At 29.9% G+C, this 6,867-nt stretch overlaps 1 non-coding gene across 1 annotated transcript; it reads left to right on the top strand.

The window, feature by feature from the left end:
* Positions 1–775: 775 nt before the first annotated feature.
* Positions 776–882, top strand: LOC139845652 (small nucleolar RNA R71). The gene has a single exon (XR_011758418.1). It is a non-coding gene; the product is annotated as a small nucleolar RNA R71 (small nucleolar RNA).
* Positions 883–6,867: the final 5,985 nt, after the last annotated feature.

Raw genomic sequence — 6,867 nt, 5'->3', positions numbered from 1 at the left:
TAGCTTTCCTTGTTCCCTCTCACTCATCATGCTAGCAAGAGTACCTACGTGTTTTTCTAGATTCAAAATGGAAGCTTGTTGAAATCTAAATGACTGATCAAACCTCTCATTCGTTTGGGTTTGAGTTCCAATAAATTGTGTTTGATATTCAACTAGCTTTTGTACCATTTCTTCCAGATTTGACTTTTACTCTTCTGTTTATTGTGGCGATTTATACAATCCAGGTCTTTGTTGATTGAAAGTGTTGTTTTGAGTTGGTTGGTTATTCAGACCTTGTTGGTTATAAGAGTTATTGTTTGGTCCATTTGGATTGTAAAGAATGTTTTGATTTCGATTAAAGTTTGGCCTTGGCGGTTGATAATTATTTTGATAATTATTTCCCGGCCTTTGGTTCATGTAGGAAACATTCTCACGTTGTTCCATGGTTTGTTCAATATTACAATCTTTCGTTAATTGTGGTCCACCGCATTGCTCACCACTGATTCGTATTGCGTGAATATCTTTATTCATCTTTTCCATTCGTCTTTCGAAAGCATCTATTTTTGCGAAAACGGAATCAAAGTCATGGCTAGAATCGGCTCTAGCCACTTTAGATGAATGAAAGATATCTTTTTTCTGACGCCACTCATGAGAGTGGGAGGTTGTATTATCAATTATATTGTGAGCTTAGGTTGCGGTTTTCTTCATAATGGAACCAACAGCTGCTGTGTCGATGTCTTTTCGTGTGGCGACATCGACGCCTTTGTAAAATATTTGCACTATTTGAAAAATGTCTAAACTGTGTTGAGGACATCCTCTCAACATCCTTCTGAATCTTTTCCACGCCTCATATAACGTTTCATTTGGCTTTTGCACAAACGTGGCAATTTCTCCTTGAAGTCTCACGGCTTTAGATGCTGGAAAGAATCTTTTAAGGAACTTCTCAACTAAAACATCCCATGTATCAATCGCTCCTTCAGGTAACGATTCTAACCAATCTTTGGCTTCTCCCTTTAAAGTCCAGGGGAACAACATAAGATAAATAGTTTCATCATCAACTTCTCGGATTTTGAATAGATTACAAATCTTATTAAAAGTTCGAAGATGTTCGTTTGGATCTTCTTTTGTTGTACCACTAAATTGGCACTGATTAGTGACCATGTGTAAGATTTGTCCTTTTGATTTTCAAAATCTGGCGCATTAATATCTGGCTGATTAATGGCGCGACCTTGGCCCGTACGTATGGCTCTCATTCGGTCTTCCATACTTTGAGGTTCTGTTTCTTCCATATTTGAATTTGTTGAATCCAAATCACTAGAAGATTCTGATTTAACGGTTTATGGTTCAGGAGGAATGATTAGTGGTTCAAGATCTTGGAATTGTCCTTGAATATCCTCCGGGTTCTCAATTGTGAAGTCGGGTTAAAAAAATGGATTATCAGAAATTTGAGTTGGAGAACTTGTTCGACTAGATGATGATTCTAAAGAAAAATCAACGGCGATAATATTGGCTAGATGTCTTGATCGGGTTACAGGTGGTGAACGTATGAAAGGTGGTGAACGTTTTGCTCGGTGCATTCACTGAATATCCCATTAGTTATAAATATAAAAATTATATAAGTTATCAAATTAATAGACTTTTCTGATTTTGTCCACGTTTCGAATAGCCAGTAGATGCAGCAGGTAGCCAGGACCCTTTAAATCGGAAGCCCACAACTCGCCACTAATAAATTCAACTATTACTATGAACCAGAAAATTTGGATGTCTATCAATTTAATTTTTTTTTGTAATTTTTCGACAAAAATTTAAAGATTAAAAATTCTATGTCCTAAAAACTAGAGCGTAGAAATGAAAAAGGGAAAGAAAAAAAACGCGTCGAAAAACGTTGAAAAATAAAAATAAGAAAGAAAAATGTCGAAACTTAAAAGTCTAAAAATTAAATCTAAAAAGTTGCGCCTAAAGGTATTAAAACTTAAATGCAATTCTATTCCGAAAACGGAAATAAACTTAATTTAGGCACTAAAATATACAAACGGCGTCGCAAAATTCTAAAGCGCCTAAATCTTAATTCTAAAGAAAAAGCACTTAAGGAATTTTACGGCAAAACCTAAAAACTAGAAGTATAAATTTAAACTAAGGCAAAAAGAAACTAAAATTATAATTACAAATGATACGATAAAAAAAACTACGAACTAAATAATAAAAAGATATAAACTAAAATGATAAAAATAAAATTTATATAAAAATATTATTTTTGTATTATTATTATATAAAAATATTAATCTATATTATTAATAATAATAATAATTAAACTTAATATTACAAATTATATACTAAAACTAAAATTAATAAGTTAAATAATTAAACCCTAATTAAATTAAAAATTATAATTATTAAAACCCTACTACGTATTAATTACCTAGGATGTGTGTCAAACCAGTCAGCTCATGCGATCGCATGAGTTATGGTCGTCTGGGTCATGCGATCGCATGGACTAAGACCCCAGAAGCAGATTGGGCTTCGAACAGGCTTCGACCCAATTTATTATATTTTTTTTTGATTTTAATTTATAAAATATATTTATATAAAATATAAAAAAACTTATATTTTAAAATTCTAAAAATAAAAATACTTTTTAATTATATATATTTATTTATTTATTTATTTTTTTAACACTTATTATAAATACAAAATATTTTTACGAAATAAGAAATAATATATTTTTACAAAAATATAGTTTACAAAAATATAGCATTTTTCACCGATTCCCCGGCAGCGGCGCCAAAAACTTGGTGTGCGAGCGGAGGTGTACGAAATATACTATTATTTTTACTACGAAATACTACAAAATATGTTACAAGTTTTAATTAATTTACGGATGGGATATACCTAAACCTTGCTACAACACTATAGGCAGTGTACCTAATCGTATAGTAGTGTAGTTTTTAGTAAGTCCGGTTCGTTCCACGGGGAGCTAGTGATTAAGTACTATATTTTTATGAAACTATATTTATATAAATATAAATATAAATATATATATATATATATATACACACACACACACATACATATAAGTGTTATTATTATTATAAAAGGGGAGTTTTACTGTTTAATGACCGGTTTGTCGATTTTTAATGAAGCGTAAAGATAAATGACGATAATTAAAGTGCATAAAATAAATAACAATATTTAAAGTTGCGAAAATTAAAATTGTGATAAAAATAAAATGATAATAAATAAAGTGACAGTAAATAAAAGTACGATGAGAAATACAATAAAAGAATTATACTTATTTAAACTTCCGTAATCATGATGTTTGACGTTTTGATTTTAATTTATTACTCTGGGTTAATTGTCCTTTGTCCTGGATTTATTTGAAACCTATCTGGTTTTTGCCCATAATAGTCTATCGATCATAATTATAAAATGCTCGTCAAATTAACCTTATACCCGAAGTCAAATATTCCAACTAATTAGGGATTTAGACTGTAACAAGGTTTTAATACTTTGTTAATAATTACACCAGGTTATCGACTGCGTATAATCCAAAGTTTTAATTCTTTGTTAACAATTACACCACTTATCGTTGTATGTAATCCACCCCTGTTTTAATTAGTCCATGATATATTAATTCATCCACTTGATCAGAATGAATAATCAATTACCCAACTCAATTGATTAATTAAATGATTGTAAACGATTCCGTATAAACGTCACTAAATAGGATATTCGTAATCATTTAATAATTATTAGATTAACTAATTTGAAGATAGGTTCGACAGACTCAAAAGAGTTGTCATTCAATTAGGCAATATCCACATCTATTAATAGTTCATAGTCCAATGTCCACAAGTGTCGGTCTTTTGGCCAAACCCTAATTATGGTCCAAAGTTTAATAACATCATCTTAATATTTAGCTCAACATCACGATTACTTCGGCTCAAATAAGCATAATAATAACTTAGTTCTGAGACATTAATTTAAAAAGGAATAACATAGCTTACATTGATTATTTATAGCGTAGCGTTACACGGACAGAGTTTCGACTTTAAAACCCGTAAAATATTCTTACAATAACCTTATTATTAAAATTAAATTAACTTAAAATTATAATATAAATATAAATTATAAATATAGAGTACAGAAAGAAAGAAAGAGAAGTGTGAAGAGGTGTATTGAGCTCGTCCGAATTCGTGGCTATTTATAGCACTTGGCCAAACTTTTCACTCCATGCGATCGCATGAATTTTGTTCCTCCTGGCCATGCGATCACATGGCCAGCCTGTTCAGCAGCCATCCTTCATTTAAACGTGGGCGACTCGATTATTTAATATATATAATATAATATATATAATTTTATAAAATTATATATATATATATATATATATATATATATATATATATATATATATATATATATATATATTATATTCTTGTGCATAGTTGACTTGTAATTTTAGGTCCGTTGACTCGCGCGTTGATGCTCAGTTCATGTCTCGTTCCGGATTTTTGAATGTCTTTTCGTACGCTTAGATATCTTGAACTTTACGTTCCGCGACTTGCACTCTTATCAATATTTAGATGTTATTCATCAATAAATTGAACCACGTGGAGTTTAACTTGTACGTTTGAGCATTTTGAACGTTTGCGTCGTCAAATCGTTGTTTCTGTCTTTTGTCTTCACCTTTATATATTTAAACGAATATTACTTGAAAATAGAACAATTGCAACTAAAAGCTTTACATATTGGAAGGATATTGCGCCTAAATATATGTTCATTTGGAGCACTATAACTCCACGCCATATTGAAGCCGATGTCGAACCCGAAGACGAAACCGTGGCCGATGTTCGAGGGAAAAAAGTGAGCTGTCCGAAAGTTCCTTGGACCGAATTGGAAACAAAAATTTTAGCCGAGCGTTATGTGTATGTTTCTGAACATTCGGATGCGGGAAACGATCAAACTTATAATTCATTTTGGGGTGAAGTCCGAAGACAATACAATTCATTAGTTTCGGAGCAAAGGCGTGCGGATCAAATAAGTGGTAAATGGGCTAAAATTCAAAGAGTTGTTAAGATTTTTATTGGTACTTATTCGAAACTTGAGAATGCGGGGACGTTATGAATGCGGCTCGAAAACAATTCACACACCAAACCAAGGGACAATTCGCTTTTGAGGATGCGTGGCAAGTTTTAAGGGATTACCTGTGAAAGGACCCGTTCATATACATTATAAATGATTCACAATAATTGATTTCATTGCGAGGTATTTGACCTCTATATGATACATTTTACAAACATTTCATTCGTTTTTAAAAGACAAACTTTCTTTACATCGAAATTTGACAGGCATGCATACCATTTCTTAATATCCACTATCCAACTATAAGTTGACTTAATAATAATCTTTGATGAACTCAATGACTCGAATGCAACGTTCTTTGAAATATGCCATGAAAGACTCCAAGTAATATATTTAAAATGAGCAAATGCACAGGGAAGATTTCTTTAAAACCTGAGAATAAATATGCTTTAAAGTGTCAACCAAAAGGTTGGTGAGTTCATTAGTTTAACATAAATAATCATTTCCATCATTTTAATAGACCACAATATTTTCATTTTCAGTTCTCATAAATATACGTCCAATGCATAGAGACAAAAATAATCATTCATATGGTGAACACCTGGTAACCGACATTAACAGGATGCATATAAGAATATCCCCTATCATTCCGGGAAATCCTTCGGACATGATAAAACAACATCGAAGTACTAAAGCATCCGGTACTTTGGATGGGGTTCGTTAGGCCCAATAGATCTATCTTTAGGATTCACGTCAATTAGTATATCGGTTTACTAATTCTTAGATTACCAAGCAAAAGGGGCATATTCGGCTTCGATCATTCACCCATATAATGTAGTTTCAATTACTTGTGTCTATTTCGTAAAACATTTATAAAAATTGCGCATGTATTCTCAGCCAAAAATATAAAGGGTAAAAAGGCAAATGAAACTCACCATACTGTATTTCGTAGTAAAAATACATATAACATCACTGAATAAGTGCAAGGTTGGCCTCAGATTCACGAACCTAAATTAATTATACATATTTATATGTTGGTCAATATTTGTCTAACAAATTAAGTCAAGTCATAATGTACCACAATCCTAATGCAGTAATGCTCGAGACTAATATGCAAAAGTCAACAAAAAGCAATTTAACCCAAAATGATTTCCAAAATCCATACATGATTATTATTTAACTTAAATATATTAAACTTATATATATTTAAATATATTTATTAGATTTTGTTAAAGTAATTAATAAAAGTCATTTATTAATAAAAGTTTATATTAAAATAAGAATATACTTTTATGTATTTTAAGTAAATAAATTTATAAAGTTTATTTAATATCATAGAAATATAATGATAGGTTTTATTCATGTAATTATATTACGTGTAATAAACTATCTTTGTATTATATATTTATTTGATAAAATAATATCGATAATAACAATAATAATTATAAGTTGTATTATTTTGTAATAATAGTTATTATTGTTCAGCTAATAAAATATTTATATTTATATTTACTAAAAATGATATTAAAATGATAATTTTTATTAATAATAGTACTAAGCTGATAATAATAATAATATTTTATAATAACAATGATATTTCTATTAAAAATGATAATTTTAGTAAAATGATAGTTTTAATATTAATAATTCTTTTAATGAATTGATAAAAATAATATGACGATAATTTTATCTAATTCAATATCTTATAATATTTTTATTTCATCATGATACTCATAATCATTATTTCCTAATCAATTTGTAAAATATCTTTTAGTCATCTTTTATATCGCATTCATAATAATGATAATA

The sequence above is a fragment of the Rutidosis leptorrhynchoides genome, chromosome 4, assembly GCF_046630445.1.
Source record: "Rutidosis leptorrhynchoides isolate AG116_Rl617_1_P2 chromosome 4, CSIRO_AGI_Rlap_v1, whole genome shotgun sequence".
Taxonomy (NCBI): Eukaryota; Viridiplantae; Streptophyta; class Magnoliopsida; order Asterales; family Asteraceae; genus Rutidosis; species Rutidosis leptorrhynchoides.
This window is presented reverse-complemented; position numbering and strand designations above follow the sequence as displayed.